Below are 19,340 nucleotides of genomic sequence, written 5' to 3'. Positions count from 1 at the left end.
GGGAAAATGAGAGAAGTTCCTTATTTTAAACATCCATCACTTCTGTTCCCTGCTCAGGAACGGGTGAGGAGTGCATGCTCTCCTCTGCTGCCAGCTCCTGTTTTGCTCTATGTGTTATTTTACAGTTTCTTCATTATGATGGCTCACAGAGACTTGTCAGCTGTTCCTCATCTCTCTCCAAGCATGAAAATCTAGTCTTGAGGAGTGAGTGTGTTTAGAATCAGATCATATCAGGAGCTGTTGGCAGGAATGCACTGGGATGGCAAAGGGAGCTTTACCCTTTTCCCAGCTCCCTGCTACTGTTTCCCATTAGTACCAGCTGGCACAGCCCATTTGTCAGGGATTTTCTGTGTGTTACTCAATACCTCCAATATCCATGGCTGTCTTTAGGAGATGAGGAGGCTGGACAACTCTCAAGAAGTGGTGAATTCAGGCTAACCAGATAAAAACAAGAGGATCCTCTTTACCTCTCACAACTGACTCTCCCAACTTTGTCCTTCCAGCACGTGTAGATGATGTGCAAAGGGCCAGAAAAACATGGGGACCTCTCTCTAGCAAAACATCAAAATTAGCCACGATCTTTGTGCTCCTCAGTACCCCTTGCATGGTTTTACTGCCACAGGCCCCCAGCTGAGGCTGTCTCACTGTGCATGTAAAGCCACTGAGGACAGAAATTGCATAAACTCTTTCAAAATCCATGTTTGTTTCAGCAGGGTCTTTCAAGTTCAGTCACTGAAAGGTCCCCCATGATAATAAACCCCTGTTCATTCCTTTTGCCTTCTCACGCGTGTGTTTATTTCTGTTTGCTCCTTTCTTTTCCGCAGATGGCAGATAAATCTTGTCAGTGCTTTTTTGGCTTTGCAGCCTTTTCTCAGTCATCTTTCCTTTTGTATCCCCAGCAATGTGCAGATCTGGTGGTTTGCTATTTCTGCTAAGCATATTTCTTTTCCATGCTGTCTCATTGTCTCAGTCTTGTGCTTTTTTGCTGGGTGAAAGAAGAAACAAATTTCCAGTAGGCAAAAAATAAAGCAGCCCCAGCTCATGAAAAAAAATGAACCCTTTTTAATCACTGCTATAAAATGTAATGGTTTGATGCGAGTTCCTTGTCAAGAAAGGAAGACTGACCAATAGGTCCCAGAGAAGCATCTTTTGATCTGTCTCCTGGATCAATTGGAATTTTATTGCACATGAGGAGAACAATACTGCACGAGCCCTTGAAGTGGAGCTAGCACAGATGACATTTTTATTCATTCTCAGCCAGATTGCCTGGTATTGTGTCCCTTCTGTGAAAAATGACACCCTGGCAACAGGCCACTGACTGCAAAGCATCTTGGCATGGGCGTCCTGTTTGTCTCAGCCTGAGCTGAGCATCACCAGAGATGCCAGACTGCTGGCCACGAGCTGAGGGTGTTAAAGCACCATCTTTATCAGCATCTCACTGCCATTTTTGGTGGGAAATACTCGAGGGAGGAGGGGTAGCTCCAGACTGTTTAAGATATTTGGTGGCATCAGCAGTGGTAGCTGGCTCTCCCCTGGGATGAGCAGCAGCTCTCCTGGCTGACAGTGACCAGTGTGTCTGTCACAGTCCTGCCAACCCCAAAAGATGAGCCCTCAGAGCTTCTGACTGTTCTCCCCATCCTCTTTTTCTTTCCTGGTGCCTCAAGTGAAATGTTTAAAACCCTTCAAGTGATTAGGAAGACAAGTCTGACTGACTTCCAGTTTTGTCTGAGTCATCATAATTTCTGCAACATAGCCCAAACCTCATGGATTTCTCTCAGACTTTTCAGAGGGCAGTCCCTCAGTTTGTCTGACAGGGAGGAGTCATGGAATGTCTGGGGACAGGTGACACTGAGCTCTGGGTTCAGTTGTAGCAGGACTCTTGGCTGCCAGAACTGTGTGGAGATGGGTGAGCCATCTCCATTATTATGGAATGGTCCATAGCATAAATCATTGTTCTGATGTCCCTGTTGAGTCTTTCTGCCTTCTGAGAAAGGAGTTTAATTGGAGAAAGTGGAGGAAGATTTTCTTCTTCCAAGCACAAGTTTAACCCACCTGGACACATTCCTGTGTAACCTGCTACAGATTAGCCAGCCCTGTCTATCCTGGAGCTGATTTCCAGAGGTTCCTTCCATCCCTAACTATTCCTTGATTCTGTGAACCAATAATTTTGTAAGGTGCCCTGATTTTTATTCCATTTAAATACCTTTTGTTGTATCCAAGCAGGAGTGGGGCAATGTGTGCAACAGCCACCACTGTGCACGAGGATTCGCTGCACTGGGAACTGGAGGTGAATTTGTCCTGCCTGCTGGAACTAGGCTCCCTCTGTGTCTGCTGCTGGGAATGGGCATTTCCCTAACTAAATAGTTGCATTTTTCTGAAGGAAGGACAGTGTCTTTGCCTTCAGCTCTGATGCAGTGTGACATGTACCGTAGGTCCTGTCATCATTCATGAAGTCAGTCCTGTTTCAGTGTTAATAAGTCCTTAATCAAGTCATTTGTTTCATACAGGATGTCACATTTAGCAGGGAATTGTCCAGTCCTTGAAAACTGGAATCACAGGAGCACTGTTTAATGCTAAGTGGTATCTGCATCATATCTGAAGCTGGAACATGCCAGGAAAACATCCTTCACATTCTGCACTAATATTTCCAAGCATTCAGGACCAATCACGGGTTGGCTGGGTATGTACATTATTTCTCTCTGTTTATGTGTGGCATATGATTATATCCTATATTTAGTAACTAATTCTCACATTGCTTATCTGTTCCTTATTTTTTTTGGCTGGTTCTTTTGCTTTTTAAAATAATACTGTGCAGCATTGGACCAGTCACTTGAAACCAAGATTGACACTCTCAGTCCAACAGAAAATAACTGAAATTTAAAACTGGTGCTCCTCATTCTAGTCTGTTTGTGATATGTAAGGAAAAAGAAGAGGCTTGAGCCAAGCAGCTGCTGGTGGGATGAGGTGGGAATCTGTCCAGAGAGACCAGGTTTATGATTATCATCTCCTGTTCTTGATGTTGTCTTCAAGAGGAACAGAGCTAAGGGCTAAAACTCTATCTCTAATATCTAGTTCCTGTAAGTCCTTTCCACTTGGAAAGAAGAAAAGGAAGTTGTAGTGAACTTATGGCAAATATTGTCCCAATGAATTTTCCTTCTTTTACTTAAATCAGGTTTAATAGCGTGCCTGTTTCTGTCTGCAAATAGGTACATCACCGTGGCAGTGGTGATAGGAAACACACCTGTACATGCCCCATCTGCTGCTTTAAAGCAGTGTCATTGTGTACAAAATACCTGCAAAGTGCAAGATTGAAAAGTCTTTTTTTTTTGCCTTAGGGAACCGTTTGCATTTATATTTTAACTCTGCTGTTGTGGCCTTCTCATGAGCCAGACCCCTTGTGGTGGATCTGTGAAGACACAGAAGGAGCCCTGGTCGTATCTGTGGGCAAAACATTTTGGTTTGGTGTTTTCCCCAGTTTCTCTCCTGAAATACTCAGTAAAGAATAGGTTAAAAAAAAGAGTCATAAAATACTTCTGCTGATTATATTTTGTGTTTCCACAGTCATTCCTGGTTCTAATCAGTTGATCAAAAATACTGAATGTATTAAGGGTCCATGTTTTCTTCAAAAAAATGTTGTGTTCTCCTAAAAGCTCTTTTTTTCCCTGTAAAAAGTTCTACTTGAATTTAGTCCAAGTCATAATGAGTGCTGGAGCAATTAAAGTATCAGCCACTATAAGGAGTCTTGGGAGCACAGGAGACAGATAGGATCAGGGTTTAAGCTACTTAAATACCTTTTATGAGAAATAAAGATTTCACAAACCCCAGTTTCAAACAAAATAGTTGACATATGCTAAGCTCAAAGTACTAAACTTCTTCTCCTGCCCTCTCCCACTAAACAAATAATGATCTATGAAATATTTAAACTTTATATCTGCAGGAAAAAAGAAAACATTTATTTCTATTTAATTTTTTTTGGCAGGTGCTCAGATATTTATGATAATGGGATCACAAAATGACGTGAAAAGGTTAGTGGGAAGGTGCTGTGGGAATTTTGAGTGTGACTTTGTAAAATGTCACATTTGTTAACTCTTACTCAAATTGTAGCCAGAGTGTTTGTTCATTTACATGTCCTAGTGTAGTTATTGTGCATTAGGAAACTTCAATCAATGAAGGGTTTGTGTGTAGGGCTGGATCATGCCTTCACATGCTGCAATCTGTTAAATTCCTTTGATTTAATTCTTGTAACTATTACCCTCAAAAAAAAAAAAAAAAAAGGAAGAAAAAGCCCTTTAAATATTTTTTCATTAACACATACTATTAAGTGGGTAAGTGCCCTAAGTATATTTTAATTTAATTTAGATTTAGCAGCAACATTTTTCCCATACTAATTAAATGCCAGTTTGTTATTAAGAAAATATTTATTGAAGTTGAACTTGGTGATAGATACATATCTATCACATCACTGTTAAACCTCATTAAATAGTGTTTTAATTGCAATTTGTTTTTAATTACCATTCATTAAGCATATTATTAAATCTAAATTGCATGCTTATGAAAGAGGAGTTTGCCAATACAAGTGGCTGAGGCCCTTAACTACTGCCTTGCTTTTAGGTTCCCATAATCTGAAGTGTGTAGGGTGAAAGTTTGATCTATTTATGTTATTTCTATTATTATCTCCCTTGATGCCCGTGTCTCCCATCTTTATTAACAGAATTAATTACATCTGAGGCTGTCAACAGATATAAAAGGAAAATAGAGTATAAAGAGTGGTGACAAAACAGGTTTTTGGGCAAGAAAGGAGGGAGGAAGCAACAGCAAAGCAGGAGCACAGGCAGGGAAAAGAGCAGCTAAACAGGGCACTGAAACCAATTGTCTAAATTGGAAGAAGGAGAGGATGGGGAGTGGGAGCCTGAAGAATGCAGAGGGATGCTGTTAATGATTTGAAGAGCTTTTTCTCTTTGGCTGGCCAGGGTCAGTCTGAGACAGCACAGTGGTTTCTCAGCAAAAAGTTTTGCTGGTCCCAGTCCGGGTCTGGCACAGCTGCCAGTGAGGGAAGGGCTCATCCTCAAGATGAGGACAGAGCATCCTGCTGGTGGCTGTACAGCATCAGTTCACAAGCAGAAATTACAAAGAAAACCCTTTCAATTCTTCCAAATTTTTACCCATAGGCAGCACCGCCCCCCTGCAGAAATGCTACTCAAAGGAGCAACCACATGGGATGTGTGAACTTGCTTTTCTTAGACGTTTGCCAGGTTTCTTAGTAGTAGTCCATGAATCTAAGGTAAGTTGAAAAAATCCTGAGATAAGAAGCTTCTTTTCTAAGGCTATCAGCTCTTTCAACAAAAAGACCCCACTGAGCTGGGTTTTTAAAGGCTGGATGTTTTTTTAAGTCTTAAAAGAAAAAAGTCTTTTGGAGCCTTTCATCTAGGAGTGACACTCGATTTTTGCCAACAGGGAGGAAAGGCTGGGAAGAAAGGTGTGAGGTTGTTGTTCTGCTGGAGACCAACAGAACCAGTTATCAGGCTGGAGAACCATTCCCAAAGGGGGAAGGAGAGGCAGCACCTGACAGAAGGCACGGGCAGTGCTGGCATCCTCTGTGTGCCAGTGTGTGACCCTGTCAGAGCACTCAGGAAGGAGTTAATGGGAGTGGGACAGTGCCATGAGGGTGAAATGACATTTGTACATGCAAACAGCAGAGACAACCCAATGGATTGCCAACTTCCCCATGGGCTGGATAAAGAAAGACAGTACAACTCTGCACATTGACACTCTCTGGCTCAGGTTCTGCTTGCACTGAGGATGGTTTTGTGCCAGGTTATCTCTACTGACTCCAATGGATTATCTCCAATTCACAGTGCAGTTTAAATCAGAGGCAGGACATCTTTTCTCCTCTTTCCAATTCATGAATCTCTTTCAAAACCTTCTGTACCAGATGTTACAACTGTAAGCAAATTATCCTGGCAAACCAAAGTATCTCCTCATGAGTCTGTGTCACAGTAGGCCCTGGTGCCTCTATCTGCCTCTGGGTCTTTTGCTCATAAACCATTATTTACACGGTTTTTTTGGCAGATGAGTATCTTCCATGAAAAAGCCATTTCCATTCCAATGTAACAGGGCTTTTATATGGCCTGTTCAGTCCCTGTTGCACAACCTTTTTGCACAATGATTCATTATCTGTCTTCTTGATGTGCTGAATCATGGGATGACACTTTGCCAGCTGCTTTGTATGCCAACAATAACTTACTCGTGTTTCAAAGATAGAGAAGGCTGCACAAATCACTGCAGCACAGGGAGCCTGGACATTTGGCTGAGGGAAGTTCTCAGCAGGCATTGAACTCCATGTGGATGGGGGAGTTACCTTTCAGCTCCTGCTCTCTTTGGATGGCTGTGGGGAGCTGCATGTGGCCCTCACTTGTCTCTACAAAGCTGGAGAAGGCCAGGGCTGCTGTTGCCTCTGAACTGATGGCAACCAGCCTCTCCTGCACTGTGGTCCCTTAACTGAGAGGACATAAATCAATTCACATGCCCGTGGAGCATCTGCACTCAAAGGCTTGACTTGGCAGAAACGTGGAATGGTGATGGTGACTTCAGAATTACCCACACAGATCCCTCAGGTGTTTCTGCAGAATTTCTTGACACCATCTCCAACACACTGATGTGAGGAGGAATCTAAACCAATCCCTGTGCTACTGCAGCAGCCTCAAGAGTGCCCATTCCCCTCGTGTCCCTCCAGGGCTCCTGGGCACAGCGGTGCTGGGGTACAGCACAGCTGCTCGCTTTCCACAGTTCAAGGCTTGGATAATGATTTTTAACTTCTATTTAAAAATTAATTTACTTTTATCACTGATGCACAGGATCCTTGCAGAGGCAAATTATGTTTTCTCTTGGTCATTTTAAAGTTTTTTTGTGATTTGTCTTTGCTAGGAGATCTGAACTGTAGCTATTTATCTGATCATGGAGAATTCAAGTCTATTGGGTGTATTCACAGCTGCTCTGAGAAAAGGGATAAGATTTTGGTCAGAAAGGAATATATTCTTCTTCTTGAAATCAGGGGTTTTGAAGCAAATGCTCTTGTGGTTTTTGGTTTTGTTTTGTTGGGTTTGTTTTGTTTTGTTTGTTTGTTTTTTGTTTTTTGTTTGGTTGGTTTTTTGGGGTGTTTTTTTGGTTTTTGGTTTTTTTGGGGTTTTTGGTTTTTTTTTTTTTTTTTTTGTTTTGTTTTGGGTTTTTTTTGTTTTTTTTGTTTTTTTTTTGTTTTTTTATTCGAAGGCTGTATTGCAATCCTCAGTGTACCTCAGTTTGTAGCACAGCATAGTACTATAGACCTTATGCCCTTCAGACAGTCATTTGAAAGGCCTTGGTTTATTTCTGGAAACAGTAAACCAATGAAAAAGTCTAGATTAGGAAGTTGGTGTAGGAAGGTGAAATGTACTTGAAGGTACATTTGCACATCTAATTTTTAAGTATATATAATTTTTACAAAAAAATTCATATACAAAAGTACCCAGTATATTTAGGTGTTAAACCTGCGATTTCTACAAGACATGTTCCTCCCCCTGCACTTATTGCATGTTCATATTCCATGAGAATCTGTCCATGTGCAGTTAGGCTTTGATGTGAGATACACAGAAGATCACATTTTAAGAGCAGTGTGTACATAATTGTCTGACACATGGATGTATGGAAAAGGTCAAGAGATTCAGTGTTTTTATTCAGACTATGGGAAACGTTCTTCTGATGGATACTGTATTTCTATAATATAGAATTTTTTTTTTCTTTTTTGCTTTGCTACTTCTAGTTCAGTGTCTTCAGCCTCAAGAGTCCTGCATTATTATTCCACGTATTTATGTGTTTATTAGCTCATGTCCTTATTCCTCCCTGCCCTCTCTCATCCCCGAGTGGTTCTGCCCTGCCACAGAAGTGGGTCAGCCCCGCTCCAAGGGCTGCAGAGTGCTTGGCTGGGGATCCACCTAGCAACACCACCACACTAATGCCACGTTGGGAAATTTGCCCTACAGGAGTTTGTCTTGATTAAAGGCTTCGGTCTGTCTTTGCAACACAAACATAGGAGCCCCCATGCTGCTCTCTGAAATTTACAGCGTATTTTCTTTTTACTCAAGCATATTGAAGCAGAACAGAAGAAAGGATCAAAGGTACCGTAATGTTTCTATAAACAAGTACTACTTAGTTTGGTTTTTTTTATCTTGGGTTTATTTTTTTCCAAACAAATCTTCTAGGCACATTAGGCTCAGATTACATTTTATTGCCAAATCACCAGCTGGCAACAAAATCGCATATGTCTGTGTAAATACAGTGGATGAGAAGCTGAACAGGAGATTGGGAGATGATTCAAGCAGTCATACTGGCTTCTACACCTTAAAATTTGACTGTTTTATCTGTCTATTCAGCAATGTCCTGTACAGACCCCATTTCAGCATGAAATACTAAAATCTCAGCTTGGGGTAATTCTGTCTGTGGTTTTCCTCTCTTCTAGTGAATTTACAGGAAAACAGATAATTCTCTGGGACTATAACTCAAAAATTCTTTTTTTTTTTTTTGCTCACCAAGTGATGACTAATCCACTCCCTGTTACTCAAATATAGGTGTAACTCTTGTGATGACATTATTATGAAGTATTTTTGCTTTGAGGGCTGGATGATCCTTTGAAGGTAATGCAATTTTTCAATTTGCTTGAGGGCTCTATTGCTGCCTTTTGGGTACATTTGGATCCACTTGGCAATGAAGCCTCAACATTGATTAATTTATCACTGTTGTTAGACAACCCTTCTTTATTTGTAGTTGGGCATTGACATGGTCACTTCAATTTGTAAATTCCATTTCTTCAGAAATCTCAGGGGGAAAAAAGCCTGATCATTATTAGGCAAACATATCAAAAACTTAGTAATCATCATTTTGCTTCTAAAAGCAGATGAACTAGAGCAACTTTTCAGACCTAGGTTATGAGACAGAGTTTTCCTTACGCAATCAGGAATAACGGGGTTGTTTTGGCTAAAATCATGCTCCTTTTGGGTCCCAGGTGAAAGAATCTTTAAATCTTAGAATTTAAATCTCATCAAGGAAAGATGTTCCTTGACAGAGCTGGGTAACAGGATTCCCTTTGTCAGAACAGTGGCACAGAAACACTCAGCAGCTCTCAAGGATCTGTTTGAAGGGGCAATCTTGCCCTCAGTCAATGAACTCTAAAAGAGCCTAATTAATGAGCAGGGAATGAGCCCCATTATCTGGGAGGTGGAGGACACAAATTAAAGGGTTTAAGCAATAAATGGGGTTTGTTTCTTGCTAAAACTTTTTAACCTTTGTCTGTTCTCTAAAATCCTTCACTTAGGAGATTTTGATCCGAACTGACTTCTGGAAGCTCTCAACCCTGCTACAAGTTGTGCTTTTTTTGTCAAGAGCTCCTAGTCAGATCTTTTTTTCCCAGTGTTTACCTTTAGTTTATAATACACCCTGGGCTGTAATGTGGGGGAGAGGGGCTCCAGTTTTGGAAATATCAGTTCATAACCACTAGCTGATGCTTTTCCCAAATTGGCCAGAACAGAGAATACTTCCTGCCCCATTCAGAATCATCTGCATAGAAAGATAAAACGGGAGTTAACAAGGGTCAGGTTTATGACAGGGAAAGAAGGCTGCTAATGACCATTATCTATGCCACAGGTTTAACTTCATTACTTTTGCATTAAGTTCCTAATGCCCAAAGCAATAAGCAAACTGAGTCCTGTTGAACTGTAGTAACCTAATCTTCTCTCCAAATGAAACAGAGGGGAAAGCAGAGTCATTTGGCATGGCCTTTTTTTGTCTTCTCTTTCCCCATCCCCCAGTCACATATTAGGCCTGTTGTGAGTTTCCCTTTCTTTTCACAACCTTTTTCTTCTATCTCTTCCCTTTCTTTCTGAATTTTTCTAACTGTCCAAAGTGGTATTTGGTGCAGGATCTGATGGGAGGGTTTAGGCCTTCCATAAAGTGGGCCTGTCACAGGGAAAAGTCTCTCTTGATAATCTTTTGAAATACAGAATTATGCAAACTATGTCCAGAACAAAAAGCTTTTAATTCATGGTTAACAAACTTGAGCTGGCCATGACATTGTGGGTCCCAGTGAGTCAGACCCAGGAGAGAACATTTGCTGGGTGTTTTGAAGCACCATCACACTTTTGCATCACAAGGACAGTACTGGATGATTAAATCCCAGTGGGACTGATTGGCACACAGCAGCCTGGACTCCAAACATCAGTTCATGTGTGCCCATCCTGCAGTTGCAACCCCTGATGACAATGATGAAGTGTTCAAGGCCAGGCTGGATGGAGCTCTGAGCAACTTTGTCTAGTAGAAGGTGTCCCTTTCCACAGCAGGGGTCTGGAAATGGATGATATTTAAGGTCTCTTCCAATCCAAGCCATTCTGTGATTCCATGATTTATGGCTTTGAAGTTGCACCAGCCAATGTGTGAACAGCTTAGGCTTAGAGAGCAAAGAACAAATACCAACAGAGAATTAAATATAATTCATGATTTAGAATGAGATCAGCATTTCTGTTGTTCAAGTTAATTTCCTACTCACCCTCAAATTTGACAAATAAAAAATAATGAATTTCCCTCTTCTGGTGTGACCTGCAGAGTCTTGATCTGTATCTAGGAAAGGAAATTCACTGAGTAAGAAGAGGGAGCAAAACTGGATTTCTTAATATATGAGATTCTCAGGCCAACAGCCTCAGCTTTTGGCAAAGTCTGAAATCAACAGGGCATCTTTTTAGGGTTCCCCAGCAGAATGAGAGGCAGAAAACCAGTGCTGGCAGGTAACTGGTGCATCTGTCCAGTGTGCAGGGAATATTACTGCTCCTAGAAAAAGGATCCCAAAGTGACAAGTGCCTGAGAAACACACTAGAATAGATAGTTAGAAGAAAATAATATAAACTGGGGAGAGCTAAGCAATGGATGTGAATACCCATGTAAAAACTCTATCAGGAATGCAAGGTAATATCTTATCCTAATTCAATATTAGATGGTAACCCCCATATGGGAGCCTTGCACTCTGAGGAATAAGTGCTGAAGGCTGAACATTTATCTGAACATTTATCTTATGAGCTGCTCCCTGTTTAGAACAATCAGGGTTGCCAGATACTTGGGACTCTGAGAAAATTGTCCCTCTGTAATAACGTTTCCCTGCCATGCAGTACAAAAGGGTTTCATTTCCTTGCCCCTTTCTGTTTTGGAAAGGACATATCAATGTGTATTTTCTGTAGCCAGGGAACTGTGGCTGCAGTAAGGTCCATGGTATTACAGCTAAGCTTGATATATCAGTCTGACAGCCATCATCTGTTTTAAGTGGTATCTCCTCTCCACAGACCTGTCTGCTTCCTGAATGCTTGACTTGACTCTACAACTGCTTTTTTTGGCTTTTACTGGGTAGAGGTTCTCTTCTAAATCAGAACATTTATCACTATTCTCCCAAATGAGGTATTTCTTGTTCTTTTAAAATGAGAAAGTCAAGCTACAAGGCACGTCAGTTCAACCTGCTGGGAATGACAGAAGTAGGAAGGAGGGAATGGTGGATACCTCAGGCATGTGTAAATGGGGGCAAATGAAATGGTCTCTGTTGTGTCTTTGATACTGATTTGAGAAGCTGTGCCTCTCTTTGATGGGAGGGAAGGGAATGAACTCCATCCCTGCACTGGGATATCAAACTCCAATGTCTCTCACTTGGATAAGTTTCTGGCCTTACCCTCTTCCCATTTTCTTTGTGTTTTTTCTGATCGTGGTCTCCTTTTAGACAGGGGAAACAACTTTGTTGGATGCCAAATTGTGTATTTACTCACTAAACACCTGTTTTTTGAACAAACAAGCTGCCATAATTCTGAAGTTCAAGGTGAAGAGGTCTTAGGGAGAAGCCAAACTATTCCCTAGGCACGCAGAATAGATCAAGAGCCCCTGTGCAGTAAACTATATCTGATTCAACACAGCCCCCCAAATTAAATCTTGTTCAGCTTAAGCATTTAATTACTGCAGATGTTCAGGAGATGCTCTGAGAAGCATCACCTACGGGGGCCCTTTGGACAGATGCTGTTTGCTTTGACACTCCATCTGTCACTTTAAAATAATCACTGAAGCTTCAGCTGGCATAACCCTGCAGGGCTGGCATCAAGGCATGGCATGGAAGAGGTTAAAAATGAGGCCAAGGTCACGGCATGCCAGGCGTGGTAGAAGGTCAGTGGATGATGATTCCCTTCCTGCTCTCCAGGATTTTCAGCAGAGAGCACTGTCTCTGCAGCATTACACAAGGACTTGGGGTTTGCTTTCCGGAGGATTTTTAATACCAATGATATAAAAAAAAACCCTTGGCTTTTTATGTCCTTATATACAGATTGTGTTTTGGAGATGAGCAAGATATGGCAGCAAATAATGGGTATGGCCTAAACCAAATGAAAAACTTGGTTGTTTTGTATCAACCAACAGAGATTTGGGACACCAGTGAGACCCACCAAAAGAGTGCATTTATTAACCAGCCCCAGAGAAGCACAGTGCCTTTGGAAGGTTTGTTAGATTTCTGCAAATTGTTAGTGTAGATCAGTTAAATAACTGTTATATTATAAATATAATTATATAAATAACTGGTCAAATGACCAGTACCATCTCTCCTCCTGACTATTGGGTTGTGGTAAGTGGAGCTTTTGGCAGGATGTTCATAAACAAGTCCCACTCACGTTTGCCCAGTGAGACCTTTCACTCAACTGAACTGCCTGTAACAGTGTCAGCAAGCTGAGAGCTTTTCAGGGCACCAAGTTTATATCATTACTGGTTTAGATAGTTTGGCATTGCTGCCTCTAACAAGAGTGATTGACTCATAATTAATCGTACTTATGGTTGTTGCATTGTTGTCAAGACCATGTTGGTAAAGGTTTTTCCCACCCTGGTGACCTCTCTGCCTCCTTGACACACTTACAGTGGGGATATTTAGGATATTTAGCAGTTCTAAAAGGGTTTAGAAACCACCTGTCATAAGGGAAACCTTGAGGTTAGATTGTCTTTTCATTCTACACCTCTCAAATTACCAGTTTTTGTATTAGTACCCTGGTTTCCAGCAGGATGGGGGGGGATAACACCTAATATGCCATCTTGCTGCTTTATCTGGGTCATCAAGTAGGAAACATGCAGGACAGCTTTTTTTTTTTTAATTATCCATGACTTGGTTATAGGTAAATATATCTTTTCCACTCCTCATTTTCTTCTAAGATCTAGGCTCTACCTAAATAGATTATAAACATTGATTTAAACATTCAGTCATGCAAATCTTTCTACAAGGTTCAGTTATAGCAGCTAGGTCAAATTAGTGCTCATAAATGACTAATTCTATTTCCTCTTGTTTATTACCCAGGCTGCTGGCATTGTTGTAGAGTTAATTAAATAATTTCTTCTTCTCATCCTCTCTTTGCATTCAGTGCCTTCCTGACCACGCTCTTCAATGGAAAGGCACCAAGGACAGGGTTTACTGGTGCAGCAGTTTGTAGATGATGGTCAGGGCCTCTCCTCTCCTCCTTGGGGTCCCTCTGAGTGAGACCTGAGCATTGCAGCACCAGGAGCTGTTGCCACCTCTGCTATTCCCCTCCTGCCTCCAAACTGAGAGCTGAGGGATGGAGGCCAAGGGCTCCCTTTTTGTCCTGTAACATGGAATCCTGTCTCTGTCTCTTCTCTGTTCTCCAGAATTGACAGATTATTGTTCTTTGTCATTTTTTGGTCCTTACCCTTGATTGAAAGGGATGTCTGACTTCAAGGGATGTGCTTTGTGTCAGGAGATCAGTTAGGATTGTTCAGTGTCCCTTCTGGAGCTTCTTTTTTTTTTAGTATCCCTTTTTATGCTCCCAGGTCTGATTTCTGTTACTGCTTATCCTTTATATAAATTTTGTTCCCTTCTTCATCTGAAGGGGAATGTTTTTTTCCCTATTAAGTGGTGGCTTCTGCTGCTCCTCATCCCAGGATTTAAATAACTAGCATTTTCCCCTGTTTTGCCAGCACTAAATTCACACAATATAACAGAAAACCAAGCCCATGCACTGTCAAACAGAGACACTCCCACAGCGTGGTGACCCCCTTTCTGTCACCTGCCACATTTTTCATGCTCAACCTACAGCTGTGAAACTGTTTTTCCCCCTTCCCTTTGAACAACAAAGTCCAAAGAACACTCCTCGGTTTGATGCCTGTCACAATTTGCAGAACATCCTCGGACAGAAATGATACTGCTAATAGTGAGGGAAGAGTTGTTCTGAAAGCAGCAGCAGCAGCAGCTTTTCATTGCCAGCTCTTCCAGTGGGTCTGAGCTAATAAGAGCCACACTGCAAACTTTATTTAATTTGTATGGGCCTGGTCCAGAGCCTTCCTCTTGACTTCGGGGCCATTGGATCAGGCTGCATGGTAGCTACAGCTTTGCTTTATGACTCAGTATCACTGTCTTGGAACAGTCTCTGCCAAATCAGTCAGTTTTTCCATGAAAACTTTCTCCAAGGAGAAAAATGAGTGTTCAGCTAGCTGTCTGCTAACAGAAAAGTCTGATTTTTCACTTGCGTGTTTTTCCTAAATAACTTTCTCCTCCTCCATGAGAAACTTCTGGGCTTCAGGTGGGACAGTTCTGAGTGTCTCATAGACAGCTGAGAATATCTGCCTGAATCTTTACAAGCTTATTTGAATGTTCCTTTTTGCTTTCAATACATTTCCATGTTGTTACCTGAGAGGAAACTAATTTTTTAGGACTGAAATGTGCAGACCATATTTCCAATTAATCTTCTGTGACAGCAGTTGCTGTTATGTGACTAACTGACCTGTGACTAAATAACTACAATAGTAAAATAATTTTAGCCTAACACCATAAAAAATAAAACTAAAAACTCAGACTCTGTAAAGTAGTATTTTTTATGAGCTGAGTATATACTCCATCAGGGAAAAGGAGACTGTTGGCATTACCCAGCTCTTACCTTCCTCTTTCCATGTAAGTGAATTCAAAGATGGCTGGTTTAAGTTTGTATTTTTACTGTTGCTTTGCCTTTCTTTTTCTCCCTTTTTCTTTTTTTTTCTTTCCTGAGGGAGAACTAGACCTGAGTTTCATAGTTGGATTTGTGTTTTATTTCACTTATTTTGTTGCTGGAAATGATGAAATGTGTGAAGTTAATCTGCCCAAAGAACACACCTACTGCCACTGACTCAGTTCTTTATCTGCCTTTGAAATTTAGTTGCTGCTCCATCCATACTCCACTCAAGGCCGCTCAGGCCCAGGAAGGAAGGGAATTAATTTCTCTATATGCAGATTGGTATGTTACAATTTCTTTCCAGCCTCTTGCTTTTTAACAAGCAGGGAGAAATGCTTAGACCCTTAGAAGGACTTCAGCCAGTGGGAGAAAATGTGATTATAGATGTGAGAGCAGTGATTGTAGTTACACATATGCACAGAGAAGTTGTAGCAGGAGATAACAGCTCCTAGAAATTCTTGAGACATCTGAAATCCATCTGACTATCTTGTCCCTAATGATAGGGACAGATAAACACAGGGAATGATATAAATGGACATGTCTCCATTGTATTCATGGCAACCATGAAGCCTGCTTAGAATGCAACGTTTCACTTCCAAAATGGGGTTGGGTTTGAACAGAGAAAAGTTGAGATGGATGGACCAAAGTCACAGAGCAAACCCCAGCACACCATGTTGGAGTCAGGACATGACTGCAACAATTTTCCCACAGCGCCATGCTCAGAAAAAGAGAAAAGAGGTAAACAAAAAACTATTGGCAGTTTAGAATTTTGCTGCTGTCTGTTCCTTGTGGTGTTTTTTTTTTTTCCTCTCTGTTCTAGGAATTCTATAGTAGTGCTATGAAGAATAATCAATTAATGCTTAGAAAGCAATTATAATGATTCCCAGTTTACACATGAATAAACAGAATGCAGCTTAGGTGACTGAGTCACAATCATTTTTGGAGTCTGATAGAGCACGGGCAGCAACAAAGAGCCAGCTCAGCACTTGTGCTCTAATTGCTATTTTGCCAGAAAAGTTGGGACTGGAGATCAAACAGACAGAAATGAGTTGTAAAGCTCCCTGAATATAAATGGTTGTGCACTGTTTAAAAAAAATACTACTACAAAAAAAAAAAAAAATCACTACATGCTGTAATGATTTCATAACTGCTACATAGCTAAGACAAGACTTGCCTGAGGTCTCACAAGATGACCATGGGTCATACCAAGGACAGGATCCAGATGTGATTCTAGTGCTGTGTTCAAGCATGAGACCATCTTTCCTTCTTCTAAAAATTCGATATTTGATTATAGAATCCCTTACCATGAAAGCCCATATGTGATACTTTCTCATGTGTTCAGCCTGAAACATGGCTAATATAGAAATATCCTTTTTCTGTGCATCCTAGCTCATGGTGTCTTGCTTTTATTGGCAGGTTACAGCTTCAGGTCAGACATGTGGCCTGGTGCAGGGATTGCTCACTGATGTTACTCACAGTCTGTGTGTGCACTGAGCCTGTGGTACTGTGTGTTCAGACAGCACAGGAGATACTACAAGGATCACTCTTTTCTCTTCCAGGCATGAAGGTGTTACCATGATGTAAAACCAGGCCATGCTGAAGTTCCCCTTCACATCTGGGGATGTATTCTGTTACTTGAAAACCCACAGAGCCCATCGAACTGCAGAAGAACAAGCACAAGCCTTGCTATCCTACTTCATACACCATCAGCCAAACGAGCAAGCCAGCTTTGAGTCCTCCAGGGTCATTTTATTTTTAGGGCTTTGCCTCAAGCAGGAAGAAAACAGCTTGATCTGAAGGCTCTGCTTTGAGCTTCCAGTGCTGGCAGCAAAAATCAAGTTCTTTTGACGTGCAGGCTGAGTTGAACCAGTGGAAAAATCTGTATGGGCCAGGGAGTCACCGTGTTTTGAGTGTTCCTGTTCTGAGGCACAGCACATCTCCCTGTCTGTCACAGAGCTGATTTACTTTTGATCTCTTCAGCCTACAGTTGACGTTCCAGCTGTTTTGCTGTCTATTTAATGGCAGGCTTTTTCTCCTCATGCTTCTTCAGGTTTTTCATTTTCCCTTGTTTATCTGAAATCCATCTTGGAGACACTTGTTGCCCTGTTCTCTGATCTGTTTTGAGCCTCTGCCAGCTGCTGCTTCTGCTGCCAGTGGATAAAACGACTGAGTCACCACTTTGTGAATTTTGCATTTGCTTGTAGGGTGGCAGAGCCAAGGCCATCATGAACATATCAAGGAACCACAACAAAGGCCCAAAACACAAACACTGGGACTTAACCTCAAAGCTTGTGCTGGAGCCCGATGAGGTGACAGCCAGCAAGATTCATACCGAGGGACCTCAAAGCCTTACCAACCTCAGCCTGACTTCAACCTCATCAGAAGCATGCACCTCACACAGCTCTGGATCAGGGGAGAGGATGTAAGGGGAAGGTAGAAGTGACAAAAGGACTGCTTTCCTCTTTCCACAGTGGATTTATCACAGCAGATGTAAAAAACAGAAAACAAAAATTAAGCTCAGGGTTATTGAACTCAGCAAAGCTGCAGTGGAAGAGAGCAGCACTGAGTGCACATGGGAAGGCAGACTGGCCCCTTCCCTAAATAATCTTGTGTGTCTTTGAGCCAAAATGCCCCTTTTGTCCTGTTTCAGCAGGTCAGGATGGTCAGCAGCTCATTCCCCACCATGTCCCTGTGGCGATGGCAGTGTCACCACAGTGTCCCTCTGCTGTGACTTTGACCTGTACCTGCTCTCATGGGATTGTCCCAGCACTGACGTGCTGTCAGTGACTGTTTTGCCCTGTTTCTCATGCTTTCTAAACATCCTGCTTTTTAGCCTAAGAAAGTTTCTATCAAGAAAAAAACTGTCTCTGATTGACCAGAAGGACAATTGTGCTTGGGCTTTTCACATCTCACCCTGTTCTGATTGACTACCTCTGTTCTTGGGAGGAGAGCTTGCCAAAAGGTCATTTATACCTTTAGTTAATCACAGCGTGGTGATTAACTAAATCAGGTTATCACCAGCATAGGGATGCTGATGCTGGTGGAAGTTTTGCTGCTTAGTTCTAGCTTGATCAGGGTAATCCCTACGCTGCCAGCAGAGGCATGGGGGCATTTAATGTGACTTGGGAATCAGGGCTCTGTGGCTACCTCCAGGTTTGTTTGGCTACCTCCAGGTTTGTTCACTTTGGCTGATGGCTCAGGGTTGTTTTTAGGGATAGACAGCAGAAAGGCTGCAGTGCACTCATCCAATCTTCAAGAGGACAGGACTGTATCAGTGTGTCTTTTAAAATATCCTGGCCTGTTTGGCTTATTATAGCCTTGTAGTAAAAAGATTTTTCATTCTTGGCCCTGATGCAAAAGGGAAATGGGTTCCTATTTGCATTGTCCCCACAGTGTTTGTGTAATTAACGTACGTGGGGGTTCTCCCTCCCCCACACTCTCCCAAGGTAAAAAATGACCTTGTCAAAACTTAGATTACAAAATCTTAGTTACCAAGCAATGGGTAGGGCCCCACTGGGATGGCATCCCGGCTCCTGAAATGGTATGTATAGTAAAAACTAATAAAAATGGTGTCAGAGGCTCTCAGGCTTCCAAGTCCCCTGCTGTGTGACCCCCTGATCCCAATTTATTAGCTGAACCCAGGGAAGCAGACAAACCTCTCTGGCTCCAGACTGTAGGCTCCAAGAAATCAAATAATGTGAGCTCCAGAGCAGTGGCTCCAGAGCAGGAGGGAAGGAAATCCTCATGGAAAACAGGGGGCTGAGAGCAGGGCTGAAGGGAGCTGCTGACAGGAGCCATCTGAGCGGGGTAGGAAAGGGAAACTCGCTCTGTGATATCTCAGTACCTCCACGTTCAGATGCTTTAAACATGTCAGGGAGGAAGTGCAGGAAGGGGGTGGGGAGAGCAGGGCTTGTAAGGAGGCAACCAGCCAAAGTTGTTTCCTTTCATGTGCTAGCAGTGCCTTTGCTCCCAGCTCACCTTGTGCTGGTGAGGGAGGATTTAGCAGCTGGGGGTGGCAGATGGAGTGGCAAAGAATGTGCCCTGTGGGTCAGAGGGGGATGCACCTTCCCCCTTCCTGCTCCCCAACTGCAGGAATTTTCTCTTGGAAGCAATAAAGGTGGTACAGCTCATCATGTTGCTGCTACCCCCCTGGATTTCCTCTTTGGTGTGTCATGCACATTGCAATTAAAGCATGTTGCACAGGGGGAGCGGGAATTTTTTTCCCTTCTTTTTTTCCTTCCGAAGAGCTGGCAAAGCAAAGTGATATTGATGAGAATGGCTCTCTTTGATTAGCAGAGGCTGGCTGAGGAACAGCCA

The 19,340-nt window shown here is 42.2% G+C and overlaps 1 long non-coding RNA gene across 1 annotated transcript in view; it reads left to right on the top strand.

Moving 5' to 3' along the window:
* The window catches only part of LOC134554192 (uncharacterized), a 256,600-nt gene that overhangs the window by 146,737 nt on the left and 90,523 nt on the right, over window positions 1-19,340 (top strand). Inside the window, exon 3 of the long non-coding RNA XR_010081204.1 lies at window positions 2,508-2,680. This is a non-coding gene — a long non-coding RNA (uncharacterized LOC134554192). The remainder of the gene's footprint in view (window positions 1-2,507; window positions 2,681-19,340) is intronic.

The sequence above is a fragment of the Prinia subflava genome, chromosome 8 (genome assembly GCF_021018805.1).
Source record: "Prinia subflava isolate CZ2003 ecotype Zambia chromosome 8, Cam_Psub_1.2, whole genome shotgun sequence".
NCBI lineage: Eukaryota > Metazoa > Chordata > Aves > Passeriformes > Cisticolidae > Prinia > Prinia subflava.
The sequence above is the reverse complement of the archived record's forward strand: the minus strand, read 5'-3'. Positions and strand labels throughout refer to the sequence as shown.